This window comes from Chrysemys picta, chromosome 5 (genome assembly GCF_011386835.1).
Source record: "Chrysemys picta bellii isolate R12L10 chromosome 5, ASM1138683v2, whole genome shotgun sequence".
Classification (NCBI taxonomy): domain Eukaryota; kingdom Metazoa; phylum Chordata; order Testudines; family Emydidae; genus Chrysemys; species Chrysemys picta.
In genome coordinates this window covers 74,794,722-74,815,007 of record NC_088795.1, presented here as the reverse complement: position 1 = coordinate 74,815,007, position 20,286 = coordinate 74,794,722, and the positions used below count along the sequence as shown (strand labels likewise).

The following is a 20,286-nucleotide window of genomic DNA, read 5'->3' as shown; positions in this document are numbered from 1 at the left end:
GAAAATCTTTGGATTCAACCTATGAGCATTGCAGTGTGGAGCAGAAAAGATGCAAATCCATCACTGACCTACTTCAGCTTTGCAAATGTTTGTAGAAGTTGATCATAAAATTATAATATTCTGAAAAAAAGCAGTAATAGATGGGAACTCTCTGTATGAGCTATCAAAACCAGGGGCGGCTCTATGTTTTTTGCTGCCCCACGCACGGCAGTCAGACGGGCTTCGGTGGCATGCCTACGGGCAGTCCACAGGCACACGGATTCGGCGGCGTTTCTGCGGGTCATCTGCCGGTCCCGCCGCCGAATTCGTGGGACCAGCAGCAGACTTCCCGCAGGCTGCGCTGGTGCCTGGAGCCGCCCCTGATCAAAACCTTGTGTAATAGCAGCTATATCCATGTAATCTTTGTTTCCATGAATAGTTATATCTATTTTTGGATACAAAATAACAAATAAAATGTGCAATAAGTTCAGAATATTTTTTGCCATTCACAACTGCAAGCTATGTCATGATCATACTTTATAGTGCCTATATTTGTCTGTTATGCTGATTCTTCAGGATCTAATACACATCTAGAAATAAAGGATTATATTAATCCTTACTTAATCAGATTACACATGCTATTTTTCAGGTTTTTGTATTTATCTACTATCCAGAACTTTTCTGTATGTAACTATATATTTACAAAATCATTTGATTTTTTCCCCTCAAGTAGACTTTGCTGTTTGGAAGTCCAGCATGATTAAAATTAATTGTTTATAGAAAAAAAAAACACAATTAGGTAAGATAGAGTGGAAGAAACTACCTCCGCTGTTATAGTAGTTTCCATTTATTTTTATAGGTGTGGAAAATATATTATATATGGTACATAAGCTGGTGAATTTTCATATTAATGACTAAGGATTCCAATTACATTTAGACTTTACTGAAACTCTAGACAAAAAGTGTTTTATCCTGGACAAGCAGATCAGAGGAAATCTGAGTCCACTCCAATATGGCAGATGGGAATTTGCTGAACAGAACCTGAACATGACCGATTCAGATCTGCAGGCTTCCTATTTGTCATGATGTTGAACACTCATCCTGTTAGGGTGCAAATGTCATGTTGTTGAACACTATGTTGTATGAATTGATGCCTAGAATTCATAGATGGTAGCTGCTTCCCTGTGAAACCCCAGAAAGCCGGAAGCCCTACAAAACACCGGTTCATGTGGAATTGTTGAATGGTGTTTAAATCATATGTGTAAACACAATCATGTCAATTTTAGGAATGCTAGTAACCAAACCTCTAGAGGTTTCAATCCCTTTTTCCTCATCACCATTAGTAAAAGAGGTGTGCAGTCTGCACCTGTCAAGGAGGAGCAGTGTATGCTCAGTGCCAGCCCCTACAGAGCAAACAACAAATAAAAGAGTTAAAGCCAATGGCAGTAACCATTCAACTTTTCAAGAGCACATTTTAGGGCCACAGCAGTCTGTTAGCAGGCATTTGAATAGCTCTGAGTTTAATTTAATAGAGTGCCTTCTTTTAGTAATTATTATATTTTAAACCAGTAAGTTTCTGCAGTCCTTATGCCCCATGGGTAAACTTTTGTTTTAAAGATGGAAATAAAGTCTGTATCTCTATACCAGCTGGATACTATTCTGTATTAATTGACTCTGCAAAGTCCAGCTATAGACACATCATATGTATCATTCTGAAAAATAGCTTTTGAAAACACATCATCTTCCCCCTGCAACTAGGGTGACCAGACAGCAAGTGTAAAAAAATTGGGACAGCGGGTGGGGGGTAATAGGCACCTATAGAAGACAAAGACCCAAATATCAGGACTGCCCCTATAAAATCGGGACATCTGGTCACCCTACCTGCAACTATTAGATCCTGTGGGTCTCCAGAATTTTGCTGTATCTGTGTGTTTAAATGGGTGATTGCAGTCAGAACTCTATTTGAGTATCTTCTGCTGCACTTCCATTCTCCACTAAGCTCTCCAGATCCAAATTTCATATTCCTTTTTGCTGAGAGGCCTGTCAAAGTGGATAGAATTAGCCACAAACATTCATTCTACAGCTGATTACAGGAAGCAGTGTTTGCAGCCTACATGAGTTATGTTTAGGCTATGGTTCAGATTTGATGGAGTCAAAATTTCACAATTTGTTCTTAAGAGATTTTAGCTCCGAATAGTGAAATATCATTAGTGCATCTGTTTTTTATAGGTTTTATAAGGTTGGTTGAAATTTCCCCAATGGTTTAACAACCTCTTAATCAGAATTGGAAAATATTCCTTTCACTCCCTTTCTATGTTTGGGCCTGACCTGTAACTTCAGAAATAGGATTACAAATACTAGAAATACATACATGAAATCTGGAGTAAAATTTCTTAGCATTTCTTTGCATTATCTAAAGTAGCCTGTTGTACTTATTTTGATGGAGTAAATGGGCCCAGGGAGTCAAACGTGTTAACATAATCCTAAAATTGTCCAATATTAAATAGTTTTAAGCAAGGTTCAGAATACAGAGACCCCATCCTGCTTAATACCATGGCAAACACACTATTAAAAATCCTTTAAAACATTTTATCATTATCATCATCTTGTTACCATTACGGCTCTGGTGTTTAGGACAGTTACAAAGCTCAACCACTCCTGTCTGTTTCTGGCATTTTATTATAGTTACAGAAAAAGGAAAAAAAGCTAAAACATTTTAAATGTAAAGTATTAAATAAGGCTTTAATTATAACAATATGTCTTGCTCCCTTCAACTGGAGAGAGTTTTAAGAAAGAGCCCCCTCATCTGACAGTCTCTTGGATTAGAATATCTGTCCTTTTGGAAAAAAAGAGAAGTTAGTTGAGATGTGCAGGAGACGCTGCTGCTGTTAAAGTCTGATCCTGTTTCCTAGAAGACAAAACAAGACACACACAAAAGAAAGGGGAAAGAAAAAGAACAGCAAAAATAGAAAATGCCTTTTCTGTCACTGGTGTTGATGTTCACTTGTAACCCCACTGCTTTAGAAACACAGGCATGGTACATGGTCTTGTGAGCCATTCCAACACCTGGAAAACTTGTACCACCAGCAGGCTATATAGAGAATTGTTTTTACTTGCGTCTTTCTGGTCATAAACTTTCTGGATAATTTTGTAAAATACAGTCTTGACCATTTAAGCCAGACTCTTATTAGACAGAAGGCAAAAGGAGAGAGAAAAAGTAACTTGGGGAAGGAAAAGGACACAGTAGATGTGTGGGTAGGGGAGGTAAATGACAAAGTTTCACATCCCAGATGATGGTTGGGATTTAGCAAAGCCACTGGACTTGGCGATATCATCTAGGTCCTACCCTCTGGCCCTGTCTGGTCTGGACATCTCTTAGGATCAAAACAAAGAAGGCCCAATAGCGTCACGGTAGATTCCAGGAGACGGGGGGAGGGGTTGCAGTCATGATTGTAAAGCTTGCTGCTTCCCTCTCTTAAACTGTTGCAATTGCTTCTTTTTGGTTTTGAAAACCCAAAATGGGAGTGATGGGTGGAATAGCCCATCCCTCTTTATTTTGTTCACTACCTAATTTCCAACATTCCGATTTTGGTTCATTGATTTCTGGTCCCACACTTTTCTTGTTTACCAAGCGTGATCTTAACACGGTCCTTGAATTATATCAGTAGGCCTTTTTGTTTGTACTAATTCAGTCTGTCTCCCTTTTCCATATCCCCCGCACCCATCAAAATTTATCATTATATGTCATTGTGACATTTAATGAACTTTCACTTCTCACAGCTAAACTCACAGTTAGGGTAAAATTGTAGACCCAAATTATTACAACATGCTCTTAGTCAGAATAGCATGTTCTTTTGGTTCCTCTTTCACATGTAGTTAGCCAAGAACCTTCTGGCTACATGTGACTTTTAAATAAATATATATAGAGAGAGACCAATTAAACATAAGATCCAAATATAGTACATCAACTTCCCTACTGATATAATAAAAGAGAAGCCAGTAGCCTTTACTCACCTTCGATTCTTGCCATGTTCAACCCTGTTCAGGCCTACTGCTGCCTTCATACACCCGGAACACCCTGATTGCATTGGAGGAGTCATAAAAGGTCATCTCTCTGAAGAGTGTTCTGGGTAGAGGTGGACTGTAAACCAACAGGCCAACATAGAGCATTAAAAATAGTTCAACAGCTTACAGGATTTCAATCTTTTTCTTCAAGGATGGGTTTATTTCTCGAAACTAAAACAGTCCAACATAAATCAAACACATAAACCAGCTCTTGCTGCTTGGACAATTTCAAGGTCCTTTTCCCCTGAGCCAGGACCTCCTTAGAGGTGTCACTCCTCCAATTGGGCTGCTTATTGGCCTCTTATCTAAGGACTAAATGACCAGCAGGCTATCACCTACTAGACAGAATATTAGTCACAAGTGGGGGATTAGTCCATCTCTACCTTAAAGGCTATTCCCGCTGTGACAATCACTATGGAAATGGTGGGCAACCTGCAGCCCTTCAGGGTAATCTGCTGGCAGGCCATGAGACACTGTTTACATTGACTGTCCACAGGTATTGTTATGCTCATACAAATTACACGGGATCTTAATAGAGGAAGGTTGAAGTATACACAGCATTTATTGAGAATACCACAGTTAGCATATACTTTTTAGATACACACACACACACACACACACACACACATATATATATATACACAGTCCTGCCAGTGATGTTAATAGTTACCAGTCTGTTGTAGCTCGAGTCAATCTAATGGCCAGTTAGATTGAGCATGAGTGTGGAGCTGGGTTCTGTCGGTCGCGATCCGATGCTCTGAGGCTTTGCAGGACTGAACCCAGAGTTCCATGGCAAAACACCCCAGCTTTATAGTTGTAAATTCCCATTTGAGTCCATGCATTTTGCAATGTCATCCTGTAATCATTAGTCCTTAAGTGGTGTTATCATTTGATGGTTATTGTTGGGCTTCCCATCGTTATCTCTTATTTGTTGTCTCGCCTTCAGGGGTGCCTGCCTCACCTCTGAGGTCGTCAATGCTGCTAACATGTTTAACATGTTAACATGTTTAACATTGGATACAATGGATGTTTTCTGATTGTCTCCTGGTCTTTCCAAGTCTCTCACTTCTTCTTGACCATCTGGACATTTGTGATGGCATTCATACCTTATCTTTTCCTGATGCATGCATTCCTCATTCACACAAACAATCTCTTACAGAAACCTTCAAAGGTATACAGACAGCAGTATTGTATATTCAGCAGAATGCATTGTAAATCAAGCCTTGCTAAATCTTATAACTAAAACAATTCACATTGGGACTTCAGGCCCTCAACATTCCTCTAATCTTCTTAACATAGATACAATAGAGAATCCTGTCTCTTACTTCCTAATTTGTAATACATATAGGAAACCATAGTAGCTTTATAACTTATTCTAAAACAAAAGGGTGACCATAATCACTCATAAGGATTGTTTTGGTCTGTCATTCCTTTCTGCTTTTCAAAAGGGGTGGCTGACAGGATGAAATCAAATCATACATTAATTCTCATAGTACATTATAAAATCCAGCTCCTACAGCATGGCCACCTGCAGCTCCCAGTGACCGTGGTTCACCGTTCCCGGTCACTGGGAGCTGCGGGCAGCTGTGCCTGTGGACGGTCAATGTAAGCACTGTCTTGTGGCCCGCCAGCGGATTACCCGGATGGGCCGCAGGTTGCCCACCACTTCACTATGGCCACGCCTCACATATGTGGAGAAGAAGGAGGTGAAGAATTCCACCTACATCCTGAAAAACCCATCAGAATGCATCAGTGCATGATGAAGGATATCAGCGTATAAATTTTAAAAAATAGATGTTATTCATATGGACTTCTTTTCAGCTAAAAAATTGAAGCATGTCTATCATTTCCACATCTATCATTTAAAGTTAGAGTTAGTCCCATTTGATTCGATGCTATATAAATCAATGTCTCTAGTATGAAAGAAAGGAGCAGTTTAAGTTCATTTGTTATGATTTTAATATAAATATGTACTCAATGTTGCCAAAAAAGTGTTTCCAATGGACTTAGAAATATGCTAAATTGCAGCCATAAAAAACAGGATATTAAGACAGTTGCTGATAATTTTGTTTCCTCTGAAACAAATAAAAATGGAAATTTATCTTGGCCTCTCATATGGTACTGACCATATGTTTCAAATCACAGTTTGTTATCACTGCTAGAAGCACATATGAAATCACTAATATGTACAACAGATTTTTGTCAGCTATGTTCCAGAACTAAAGGTTATACTGCTTGAGCCAATAGCTTCCTTTCCAACATCTTTTATTTAATGTAAACTGTTTGTTTTCTGAGCTAATCATTGTTAGAAAGCCATTACAGTAAACAAATATCTTTATATTAATAGGATCCTTAAAAATATATATGATTTCTGGGTGAAGATAAACTCATTTTCAGTTCGGCTCGTGTGGAAAGCAAAGCAAGGACAGATGTGAAATGAACATGTGCAATCTTAATATTATGATGTATACATATTATAGAGGCATCTTGAAGTCCCTATCAGGATTAGGAGCCATTATGCTGGGCACTCTTTATTTTACAATCCCAGCAACACTCCCAGTTGAAGTATACAATCACAATAATGTCTACTTCCAAAATACTGATATTTATCAGTTTGTTTATATACACATGCACATCATACACATTACAAAACAAAAACATACACATTAATTAGAAATGTGTATATAAGGCCCTGAGAGAGGGCTATGTTTTGCCTTGTTGGCAGTCAGCACTAAGAAGTCCATTTTGATTGCACAAGATGTGTGTATCTTCCATCCACTCACAGGGCCTAGACCAAACTTACAGTGTAACTCCAAAGTCAAGAAAGTTACAAGGGGATTGTTTGGTATAAATGATCATATAAGCTATACATCGTTCAGATGCTGAAGTGGAGCATTAAAGTAGTGTATCATGAATGCACCATTTTGGTATTTAGTGGATATGCAAAATGAATGTAACTTTTCCATGTCCTGTGCTCCATCTCATACCTTTCTGTTTGTTGGTTTTTCCCATCCAACCTTCCACTGTGTAAGTAACTCACTCTGAATACCTGTTCAATGCCATTTCACTCAAGCTTCACTCCTTTCAAAGTAGCTGCTGTCCCAATTTTGGAAAAAAATTCTCAAGTTGCATTTTAAGCATTATTAATACAGTTTACAACTACTATGATGCTTCTAACAATTTCATCTCTACCTGAGGAGTTGTCCATTTTACATAAATGGAGTGGGTTCCCTTTTCTTGTAAAATTGTATCATTTTATAAAGTAGGGCCCAATTCTCCAACTTGCTCTGAGCAGTTGGACCTCTGCACCTGGGTCAAGTCCTATTGACATGAACACATATAAAACAAGTCATGAGATCAGGGTGTAAAGCAGCATGATATTTTTCCATTCAGTGTGTCAGCAAAACTTACTGAATAGAATTAAAAGTTGGGATAGGGAGGCTAATTAATAGAGCAGTACTGGATCTACGATTTTAGAAAGGCTGGGAAGGATGATTCAGGGATTGTGACTATATATATGGCATGGGATGTCTCAGACAAGAAATGACTCCATGTTATTTGTTTGCTTTCACATTTGCAGAGTAATTAAACAAATAAAACTAAAAACTATATCCTGCAAAAACACCTGGGAGTAGTTCTGGTGTGTTCTGATATGCAACATTTAATTTGGTTTCTCTGTACTGCATCTTTACATTTCTAAAAACTCTGACTGCCAGGGCAGTTGCCATTTGGGGGGCAGAGATGACACAGAATGGTGTAGGGGAAAACACTTTTCTCATTGACATTTTATTCTTTCTTATTGTGTTGTTTCTCTTAATCCAAAATGCGTCTCTCAGGAAAGTCATATGGTTGTTCTCTGTATATTGAGAAACATGACAGGTGTAGTGAGGCAGCAACCAATGAAATTATGTCTTTTCACCAGGATACTTGGTCACCTTCATCTGAACTTTACAAAGCATATGCCAAATTCCGATTTAAGTGTATGTATGTAGTCCAAAATATGTGTAACTTCATCTCTGGGCTTGATTCAGTAAATATTATCTGTATCATACAAAGATGTAAAAGCCAAGTAAGGTCACAGATACTGGCTTTGCAGCGTAACAGAATATGCTAGCATCACATGCATTTGGATTTGGGGATTTTTTTTGTTTTGTTTTGTTTTTCATTTATATAATTATCAACCATCCAAAAGGGTCTCATGAATCCTTTCTTCAATTCTAAAGATATCATTACGGGGAGGAATTTTCTCAAAGTCTTTTATTAAAAACAAATTGAAGCAAATGCAAGCTGTCCAATGACCAAGCAAACCCACAGAGCCACAAGTGTCTGAAACCTCATACTAATCCTCAGTGTCTCAAGAGTGCTAGGCAGAGCACCAGCACAAGGATTCACTGTGTTGGAACTTTACCCAACTCTTTTTATATTTGGTTCCATCTCTTTCCAGTGATCCTATGGGCATTGATTTTAATGATAACACTTAGCCAACACACAAACTAAACAAAATTCCTTGTTTTAGGAAATCATTAAATTCTAAGAACTTTGAGTTTTAATCCTGGCTCTGTCACTGATTTGACGTGTGACCTTGAGCAAGCCACGTAGTCTCTATTTTTCAACCATGGGTGACTAAAGAAAGCTAAACATAATCATCTACACAAAAGTGGCTTCAGGCAGAGATGTTGGGAGTTGTGAGTGCTCAGCACTTCTCAGGATCAGGCCTTTAATAAAATTTTAGAAAAAATCTTAGAAAAACTCATACTATTTCATCTTTGCTCTAAAGACTATTTGTATGCATACTTTATGTAGGGAATTTGAGCATGGATCAGAATAAAATTATTTTAAACCTTTGTTTTGTATACATAACCCCCCAAATAAAAGTGAATGCTGGCATCTTTGCTTTGTGAAAGACTGATCTATACTTTTTAGGTATTATAATATCAGAGGGTTTAAACTGAAATTAGAATTAAGTATTTCCAGCATTAAATGGAAGAAGATGCACAGTCTGAAACTGTCATCTCCTTCATGCTTTTAGCTCTGCTTAGCTTTTTCTGCATAATTTCTTTTGGGTACACAGATAGACACTGCTTTTGTATAAGCTACAAAGTCACAAAACTGGCCTTGCACTTCTTGACCTCAATAAAAATGTCAGCCATATCTGACATTGTAGTCAGATATATGAAACTTGCATGCAGCAATCAGGCAATGTTGCTTAATGCAAGGACTCTAGCAATCATTTGAAAAATGCTTAGACTGGATCAAATCAGAGGACAGTCTTCTAGAATTGTAGTGTTGGCTGCAGCAACAGTCAGTGTTTGGGGGGTTTTTTTAAGAAAAAGTCACTTTACTCAATTATATAGATCTACCATTATAGTGGCCCATTGATATATTAAATCACTTTTTGCAGCTTTAAAAATCTAGCCCTAAATTCCTGGCTTGTTTTTTCTTCCTCAAGCCTGGTAAAAAAGATCATTTATATAATTATGATGACACGGCCAGAGCATGACTCCAGTTCCACAATGACATTACATGATGCAGCATGTGTTGCAATGGGAACATTACATAACATTTCAAATCAAATTTAGACTATGCCATATTTGTGTTATGGGCCTGATTCTGCTTTCACTTGCATCAAAGTAAATCAAGAGTAACTCCACTCTAGTCAATGGAGTTACACCAGTGTAAAACCAATGTAAGAGAAGAATCAGTCCTTATGTGTCCAAACTCTTGTACAAACATTAATTAATCCCTGTAAGACAAGATGCTGGTAAGTATTATCCTCATTTTACAAATAAAATTAGATTCAGGAAGCTAAATTCAGATCTCATTTGCAATAGGTGCAACCCCTCAGTTAAGTACATACCCAACATCAGAGCAAAATTTGCCCCAGATTGCCCAAAGCAGTGTGTTTGTGTCACTATCACCAGAACTCAAAAGTTCCTGGCTACATAGTCATGTCTTGGTGTAGATGTATATTACTTTATCAGGAAAAAAGGGATTTAGAACTTGGGTGTCAGTGGTAACAACAGTTGAGTTTCTATAGATTCCTCATAAGTATCAAATACTCTGTATGGTATTAAACCACTGAACCATGTACTCCATATGGGCAGGGGGAAAAAAGATTGCTTCTTTTGAATTGGGCTATATGTTCTACATTTCTTCTTTTCTTGGACTACTGTTTAAAGCCATTGATGAAGGCACAGACAAACTCCTGAGCCTTCAGAAACTGCAGGCACTAAACATCACTCACAAAGAATTTGATCCTGCCCCCACTGAAGTAAATGGCAAAACTGTCAAGGACTTTAACAGACACAGGATCTGTCCATAAGCAAATAGTGTGAACCTTATCCATAATGGATACTGAACTAGTTAAGTAACAGAACTTTCAGAATATCTACTCCAATACTGTGTATTATTTCTTCATTTAGTAAGCATTGTCTGTCATAATGATTCATATATTATCAAAATGCATGTTTAGGGTAATTAAACCTCTGATAATTGAGTGGGCCACTAATGTGAAAGGCAGACTCCAAAAACATGTTTTTGCTAGAAATGAGATGGCATAGTTAGCTGATAGGATTACATGTAGATTTCTATAGTTTTGAATTTAACCTGTCTATTCTTGGGCTATCCATTTGTAAACAATCAATCTCTTTTTCAATGTATTGCATTAATGTTCATTGGAATATTTTGATTTTTTTAAATAGATGAAGAAAAATTACATGACCATGCTCCTTGAAAAGTTTTTATGATTATTATAATTATTATTTTGTCCCTTGGAAGTATTTTCTATCTCTTATAGGCCTATATGAGGCTGATATTTTATTGTTAATTACGGGTTATCACTACATCATAAAAACAGAAAAGGTACAACCTGATTGATAGTGCCTACCAAGGCTGCCTCCCTTAGCTTCCTGGCTAAAGTACAAAATAAGTATCCTTCCCCATCTATATTCTATTGGTGTATCCCATACTTGTAAACAAGGAGCATAGAGAGATAAGGTATGCATCCGAAGAAGTGGGCTGTAGTCCACGAAAGCTTATGCTCTAATAAATTTGTTAGTCTCTAAGGTGCCACAAGTCCTCCTGTTCTTCTTTTTGCGGATACAGACTAACACGGCTGCTACTCTAAAATCTCTCCCTATTGTTTTTCTTCTTTCATAACAAAGAAAAAAATGAGAACTCAGTCACCTCATTAGACAGCTATTGTAAAATTAGGCTTGAACTGTCACCTACTGCAAAAATGTTATTAATTGCTCCTGGCACATGTTCTAGAAACAGCAATTGGAATCTTGCCTGTAGCAGGGGTCAGCCACCTCCCATGTGTCCCCCTGATGGCCAGGGATGCCTCTACAGTGCCTTGCTAACAATTTCTTTCCTCTTCAGGGCCTTCCCATTACATTCCCACCAAGAAAACAGTTTCACAGGCCTTTCTGGCCAGGCTTTTATTCCTTTTTTCATTTTCCCAATGCAACAAACCAAAACTGAAAACAAAAACATAACAATTACCCTGCTGGTCTCGAGCAATTAGGGACATCCCTTCCCCAGCTTACTGCCAGACCTATGGCACCCTCAACAATTTTTACAACCCAACCCCACCCCTGCAGCTTCCTGATGTTCTTATAGTGAAATCACCTGATCTAATCCAGGTGTGGTTTCTTCGTAATCAGGAGTACCTAGCCCTAGGCCCTCCAGCTCTTAAGTGCAAGACATCCTGTAATATTAGCCTTTTTCTGAGCTTTGTTGCATCTTGAAAATAAGGGACTAATAACACTGGTTAGAGCTGAGGGACTGGCTCATACCACTTTTCTATACTGCTCTAGCAGTGCCCCTTTGTCTGACCTGTGACATCATTATGACTTTGTTCATTAGTTTCTAAAAATGTCCCCATCAGAACTGTCTCCAGACACGTGCATATTTTAACAAAAACACCAGAAAACTAACTAGCGTTAAAGGTAAAGAGACAACACACAAAAAATCTAAAATTAAACAAAAATATATATTTTCCATCCCTTTGGGCAAAAACCTGAGAAACCGAGTGTATTTTACATTGTATCATCAGATTTGGGCTTTATCAGACCAATGGAGGACACAAATTCCACAGTTTAGGCCCTGATCCTGCAAAGCATTTAGCATGTACTTAACTTCAAGTAAGTGAGTCCAAATGACTCTGTGCTTGATTCTGCACTATTGAAATGAATTTGAGTTTTGCCAGACCTAGACTATGTCTACACTATAGACTTCTGCCTGTGTAGCTATATTAGTCAGGGATATGAAGAGGTGTGATCTCTGACAGGCAGAATTCCCTAGTGTAGATGCAGCAATATCAGCAAAACTGAGCTTTTACCATTATAGCTTGTTTCACTCTCGTTTTACGATATTGATACCGAGCACAGCTTTGTCAGAGTAGCTGCGTCTATATCAGGAACACTTTACCGGTATACTATACCAGTATTCCTATACTGGTAAAGTGCTCCTATTGTAGACATAACCACAGAATCAAACTCTTTATAGGATACATCTTCATTCGAAAATACTGTGTGTTCTCAACTCATGTTAGGTAGCATGTGGTAAAAATCTTAGTGAAGACAAGGCAGTTTCTAGTTTTTCACGTTAGCAGCTCAAGGTAAAGAGGATGGAGGAGTCTAGGATTTACCTCCACCTGCTAATTCACGTTAAACCTACAAATTGCCTTGTATTCACAAGGATTTTACCTTGTGTTAGTTACTACATTAGCTATCATGAGTTAAGAACACACCTTTCTTCCCTAGTGAAGACAAGGTTTACAAGACTATTCACGTCTTTAAAATTAAGTACATGCTTAAATTCTTTTCTGGATTGTGGCCTATACTAGGATTCTCCACTGAAAACATTCAAATCTAGTGACTGTTATGCTGTATATCAGTTGATCTATGTAGTCTCAGCCTTACACAGAAAAGGAAAATTTCTCATATTGTTAAGACTAGAGCTAGGTGGGAAACGTTTTCCCATTACGTGAATATTTTTGAGAGCTTGAGATTTTTTTCCCATCTCAAGTGAGCACAAAAAGTCAAAAACTTGAAAAAGATTCATGAACCAAAGAGCCAAAAGGTTTTCATTTGGAATCAGTTGAAATATTTCATTTTGATAATTTTGAAGTATTTTATTTCAGTGTTGACCTTTGTTGTATGTATAGCTATATACATCTGAAGAAGTGGGCTGTAGCCCACGAAAGCTTATGCTCTAATAAATTTGTTAGTCTCTAAGGTGCCACAAGTACTCCTGTTCTTTTTTTAGGTGAGGTCAGTACTGTGTCTTCACCTTGGGATAGCTCATGCATGCTGGTTACCCTTAAGGGGAAAAAAACACTATTCTGAGCAATGAAGACAAGTCCAAAGTTTAAGTGATTTCATTTTGTGGGTAAATGGTTGCTTTGAGTCATGGTCATAGCTGTAACAAGTCTGTCCTCTGTTCAGGTTCACATAAGCCGTCTGCAGTCAGCATGAGAAATCATATTATTTAGCAGATGCTAGCAAACAAGTTCTCTTTTCCCTAACAACATAAGCCAGCGATTGAACCAAGCTAAATTATCTGTTGCCTACAGACAGTAAGTTCTTTCTAGGTCATGACTTTAAGTTCACTCTGATTAGGCAAGATGAAAGCAGCACTGTGCCTTGTCCTGACTGTACCACACATGTTTTGTGGCTCCTGGAGGGAGGAAGCAATGTCAGCACAAACACAAAAGAAATAATTGTACAGAAAATGTCACATGCTAACTAGTCAATATTTATTAAATGGTCTGGAGGGTTGTTTGTTTTGTTTTGTTGTTTTTTATAAGTCTAAGCAGCACGGTTCTGTGGCTTAGTGTGTCCACCCTGTTTCCAAATAATGTCTCCTAAATTCATGTTCATATCTAGACAAATATTTTTGCTTTGACATTTTTCTTCTTTGCATTCAATTGATTAGACAGTTGTATTGGCTGCTTGTGTACAGTGGGCCAAATTTGGTTCTCAATTACATTGGTGTTAATTTCAATAGAATTGGTCCAGATTTACAAAAGTGTAACTGAATTTGTTTATATACACTAAGATGCTGATCCCGCAAAGAAACACGTGTGTAACTTTACTTACATGAGTAACCCCATTGAACGTTATGAGGCTATTTATCTGGGTGAAGTGACATGCATAAATGTTTGTAAGACTGGGGTCTAAGCTCTCACCTATACACAGGGACAGATTCTGCTCTCATCTAGACCAATGTAAATCAGTCATAATTTAGTTGAACTGTAGTGGCCAGATTCTCTGGTCTTCTAAGGCCACCCTGTGCCATGTAAGGGGAGGAAATAGGCATGCTGGGGGAATTCCAGGGGCAGGGCAACAAGGAGTAGAAGGGGGGAGCAGATGGGAGCTATGTCCTGGTGGAGGATTGGAGCTTACAATAGTGGTGTAATGTAGAGCTGTTTCTGTGCAGCTCTAACTTGTGACAAGGCTGGATGTCTCCAAACTGGTGGAACGGCAACTGGCTCCTGGCACCTCCCATCTCTAGTCTACCTAACCAGAGTTTCACTGCTATAAATGAGCTCAAACCTGCATGGTTTTCTCTTTTGATATGCTTGACACTTCCGATATTATTTGTTCTTTGCATTGGTTTTATTTCTTTTCTGGTTATATATTTTATTAATTTAATAATAATTTAATAAAATATTAATTTCACCTAAGTTGGATATTAATTGATCCTGAAAATACTATGAACTGCCCCCAGCTGACAAGTTTTATTTCACTTCCTTTTTCTGGAGATAACCTCTATTTTACATCCACTCAGGAAGCAAGCTGCTTCCTTGGCCTTATTGAGATTTGGAAGCTTTCCATGCCAACATAATGCTTTATTTTCTAAAATTAAAATAGCTTTTGGCATTTTAGCATTCAAATCTTAGAAATTAGCTTTATTTTGCAGTTATGGAGAAACATATACAACTAGCTGGATTTTGAAATGCAACATATTTCATAAAGAACTATCATATCATAGGGCTGAATGCGCCTATAATTTTCTTCTTTTTCTTTTATTAAAATAATTCAGACAACTTTCCTGAAATGAGCTCATGAGACAAATGAGCTCATAAGGGTTAATATTTGTGCTGTGCTATCATTTTTTAATACTGCCACCATATTGTTAGACTAAGCAAAACCCATGACAACTTCCCTGCCCCATGTCAAAGTAATTTATGGGATATAGTTATTTAAGGGGATTAAGAGGGCTTTTAGAATATTTGCTGTGAAGTCAGGAGGCTGATAACAGAGGCAAATAATAAAAGATCTGATCCCTTTCACATATACCATTAAAGAAGAAAAAAAAGTCGAAAGACTAGTTCAACTACCTGGACATATATCAGAGGGGTAGCCGTTTTAGTCTGAATCTGTAAAAAGTAACAGAGGGTCCTGTGGCACCTTTAAGACTTCTGTTAGTCTTAAAGGTGCCACAGGACCCTCTGTTACTTTTTACATGGACATATGACATTTATCAAAACATCCGTGTTAGAAAGAGCTTAGCCATTTCAAACAATAGATCCCCTCCTAATTGTTCTGAAATGTGAATTTTACAGCTTGTTTAGTTACAGTTTTCATTACTTATTCATAAGGAATAGGGATGTTTTATTTATTCACTCAGATTTACTCTTCATAATTTAATAAAGTAGAACAGACAGAGATCTTAACTGCTGGTGAGAACTAAGGCCTCCGTCCTATAATTTATTTCATGCAGAACCCTGGTGGCTTCAACAGGCTGCAAATGGGTTCAGGGGTCTGCCCACATGGAACAACATACCACATTAGAGCACAGTTGATTAACAGAACTGTTTTTAGCAAGTAACCCTTGTTTAATATGACACCTTGTTTAGTACCTAGGGTTGCCAACTTTGGTTGGACGAATTCCTGGAGATTTCATCACACGACATAATCTTAAATTAATTATTAATCTTTAATTCCTGGAGATTCCAGAACAAGCCTGGAGGGTTGGCAACTCTAACTCCTGTATATTGTAGATTTGGTTGGGGTTTTTTTTTTTTGTGTGTGAATATTCATTTCTTTATTTGGCTGGGGGAGAGGGGGTGTTGTTTGTTTTGTATCTTGGCCATTTTACGTGTAAACACTTTGGATTTACACAGCGTGTTTTCTGCGAGTTCTTTGCAAGAGTTACATTTATTTTATGCGTAATCATACTAGTAGTAATGTTCCTGAAACCATTATCAAAAGATGGGAAGTTATAAGGCTCACCAAAATTGGAACATTTCACCTCTGAAATACAGTGTACTCCACTTCCCAAAACTTCTCACTGTGACATTTAAGAGAAATCAATCAACCAGTGATGGTGAGGCAGATGGGGATAGAAGATAAATATTTATCTAATTGCAAAATTTGTATATCAGATACATGTGTGTGAATAAAATCTGTATATGTGCCTCACTGTTCTTTCACTTTCTACCCCACCCTTCATCTGTTGCTCATTTTTTTAGATTTCAAGCTCTTCAGAGAGACTCTAAGTTTACCTATTTGTATATATAGCACCTAGCAAACAGGGTCCCTATTCTGATCAGGATCTCTGGGCATTACCACTATATAAATATTTAATAATAATAATGTATCAAGAACACCTGTATAAACAAGGCTTTGTACATGCATTAAGAACTGGGTCCCATTCTTTGCAAAGCTGTTGATTTGCTACCTGACTTTGGTCAAGGTACAGCCCCTCTCTATGCCTCAGTTTCTCTGATAAGTATAATGATATTTAGTCACGTTTGTAGAGTGCTTTGTAGATCTATGGAAAGCATTATATAAGTTTAACTGTTATAATACTGTTAATCAAGAAGTATTTGTCATAGTTCAGGGCAACTGTACCTGTATTCCCCTTCTGTGGTCCAGCAAAGGCACCCAGTCTAAGCTTCCCCAGCTGCTGCTTCTCTTGGGAGGAAATATGCATCTCTCTTCTTTCTGACTTGGGTATTTCCAGGCTGCTCATTCCCCTGGCTAGACTAAGCAGGATTTTTTTGCCTTCTCTTCTAAGACTGTTAAGAGTGTAATTACACAGTTTAATATAGAGAGATATACCTATCTCATAGAGCTGGAAGGGCCCCTGAAAGGTCATTGAATCCAGCCCCCACCAGCAGGACCAAGCACTGACCTTGCCCCAGATCCCCAAGTGCCCCCCCAAGGATTGAACTCATAACCCTGGCTTTAGCAGGCCAATGCTCAAACCACTGAGCTATCCCTCTCCTTAAGTTAAGTTACCACACAGTTCTTTCTAAACAAGGACATTTTATTCTTAAGGTAAATGCAATACAGAGAAAACATACTAAAAACCATAACTGAAGCTACATGCATGCCAGTATGCCTACTAGAAATCACTCCAACACTTTTTAATGGACTCTGGCAGGTGAACAGTTCTTCAAACCCCAGCCAGGGGGTTTCCTAGAGTATCATTACATACATCCAGCTCACAATAGGAACACAGCCTTATGGGGCCTCAGTAAGCCAAAGTCCTTCCAATCTTTCCCTAAGGATTGGGGTCCTCCATTTGCTGGATCAGAAAGAAGACCCTGAATCAGTTTACAACCAGGCTATTTAACCAAAAATCTTTTCATTGTCTGTTGGTCCCTGGAGAATCCAGCTTAAAGCAGTATATGTGAACCTCTCTAGGGGGTGGTGGTTCTCGAGAGGTGTTACAACTTGAATGACTTTGACTAATCACCCCCCACTCCTCTGAGTTCTTGGGAGAACTGTATTTACCTTTCCCATGGAAATTTATACAATCCCTGGTGCACAAGGATATACACACCATTCATTTAATATAATGGAGTCCAAACACATTAAATTTAATTCAATAAAGTTCAGCCAGGATATTACAGAAGATTGCCCTATTTGTCACAATATTACTGTAATACTGTTAATCAAGAAACTATTTATTTGGGATGTCTCCCAAGGGACAAATGTAAGATTAATAATACTTAATTGCAATGACTAGTATTTAATGGGATTGCCTACAGGTGATCTATTGCTTCATAAGTATTTCAGTCTTGTTCTGATTTTGTTTGTTTGCTCTACTCGCAGCTTTCAGTCCCTTCTCAGACATACTGTATGCTGAAAGAGCATGGATAGCTTCCGCACAGCCAATTAAATTCAGTAATACTTTGTTGACATGACAAACTATCCAAGGGAAGTTACTCTAGACACCTGGAGTCACTGGAGCTATATTGGACTTATACTGATGTGCTGTGATGATGAGCAAATTGGGTCCAAGGCTATAAAGTGCAAATGAAGTGAGTGTCTTAGCTCTGATATGTACATGCAAGAGGTTTAAATGGGGGAAATGTTAATTGGGTACACAAGTCAACATACAAATACACAAAGCAAAAGGTATTCTAAATCATATACTTTCCTGGGGCACAGCATCATTATCTAATAATGCAGTACTTACCACTTATACAGTAGTTTTCTTCCTTGCATTTCTAAGTGCATTACAAGGCAGGTAAGCCTCATTGTTCTATTTCATTGATGCAGAAACTGAAGTTCAGAGGGGCTAAGTGATTTGCCCAAAGTCGCACAGCAAATCATTGTCAGAGATTTGAACAGAATACAAATTTCCCAACTCCCAGCCTATCCTCTTCTTTCTGAACTATGCTGTCTTCCTATACATACTTTGATGTTGGTGATTAGTGCACAATTGTTCTATCCCAGTAGAAAAATGTGTACTTGTTTCTACATAGACATTCAAAGTGGCATTATCTATGGATAGGATTACGATCACATTTTGCAGGAATTATATATGTGGTGGCTAGGTGGGGAGGTATTCTGTATAGGTGTATATATTTGGTGTCTTGATTGTTACACTACCCTTACGGGTCTCATGAGGCCCCAGTCCAACCTGTAGTTCCCTCATCACCTAGCCATGGCTGTGGAAGCAGAAAAGGAAATGTTAAGGAGTGAGAAGACCCGGTAACTATGTTTGATAACCAATTAGGTTAGGATGCTAGATATAAAGGGTGGCAGCCTGATAGGGGAGACACCAGACTCTAGTAAGGAGGAAATAGTCACTCATGCTTTATTTGTCTGTAGTTTGGTTACACTCGAAAAAGAGCAGGGCCTAAGGTTTGGTTTGAGGTGTAAAGCTCACATCACTGAGAAGGGATGTAACAGGTATGTTTTGCTTCTACTATACAAAAGTGAGAACACTGTTCAATCACTTTGGCTATATATTTCTCCACAGTAAGGGCACTGTTAAGGTAATTATTCCATGTGTCAGAATGAGTACATCTCTTCAAAAATACAAAAGAATAAATTTCCTGTGCTACATATTAATGGTTGGATATGTCAGATTCTCCACAGTTTTGGGAGCCAGTAGAGATACTACAGTAGTTCTCTAATTTGGTTTGCAGTAATTTCCATAAGCCTCCATTTACAAAATGGAAACTAAGGTTTCTGTTACTTCATTCAGTGGTGACTGTGTGTGACCTTTCTCAGAAGGGCCATAGTTAACCTGAGGCATCTGTACAATCAATTAAAAAACAGTGCTGTGATTTCTTTAGCCAATTCAAGTCAATTAAATCTAGCCCTGCCTGTTCTCTGTGTAGTATAACACAATGACACATACATCAGCCATCATGAAATACAACCATATCTTGCCACCTGTGTCTGGAAGTATAAAGGAAGAATACAGTTACTGTAAATTAACCCTGAGCACTAAAGATAAGTCTAGTCCTTTTCGTACCTGTCTTTTCTTTCTCACCCCACTTCTATCTTCACTTCTGATACTGCTACAACCAACAACAGAATGAGACTCCTGCTGTCTCCCAGCCAAACACCAGAATACTGACTGCTGGCCTTGTCTCCCTGTATGAAGCCCCTTTACTCTCTGCATGAGCGCTCGTTTATCTATATATCTGTCTAGCGAATTAAACTGTACTCAAACTTTTGATGACTTTTCATAAGGCAAGATCAGTTACAGATCCAAATTAGAATGTACTGGTCATGTTTTAAATGCTGTGATCACAAAAAATAAGCATAAAGGGATAGGAAGAGAAGTAAGATGGTGTCAAAAGATTTCAGTTTACATGAGCACCTGTAACCATATGACTAGTTCCAATTTGATCAATAGAAACGACTCACATTCTTCAAGTTAAACATTTGCAGAACTGCCACCTTATGAGGGTTTTTATGTACTTTCCTGTCTTAATTGAGAGTAAAGAGGATTCATTCATTCTTTGCCTGAATAAGGCAGAAA

At 38.1% G+C, this 20,286-nt stretch overlaps 1 long non-coding RNA gene across 2 annotated transcripts in view; it reads right to left on the bottom strand.

Moving 5' to 3' along the window:
* Window positions 1-2,640: 2,640 nt before the first annotated feature.
* The window catches only part of LOC101948271 (uncharacterized), a 63,658-nt gene continuing 46,012 nt past the window's right edge, over window positions 2,641-20,286 (bottom strand). For both annotated transcript variants that reach the window (XR_010601421.1, XR_010601422.1), the window contains exons 4-5: window positions 3,994-4,120; window positions 2,641-2,887 (exon numbers count right to left, since the gene is read on the bottom strand). This is a non-coding gene — a long non-coding RNA (uncharacterized LOC101948271). The remainder of the gene's footprint in view (window positions 2,888-3,993; window positions 4,121-20,286) is intronic.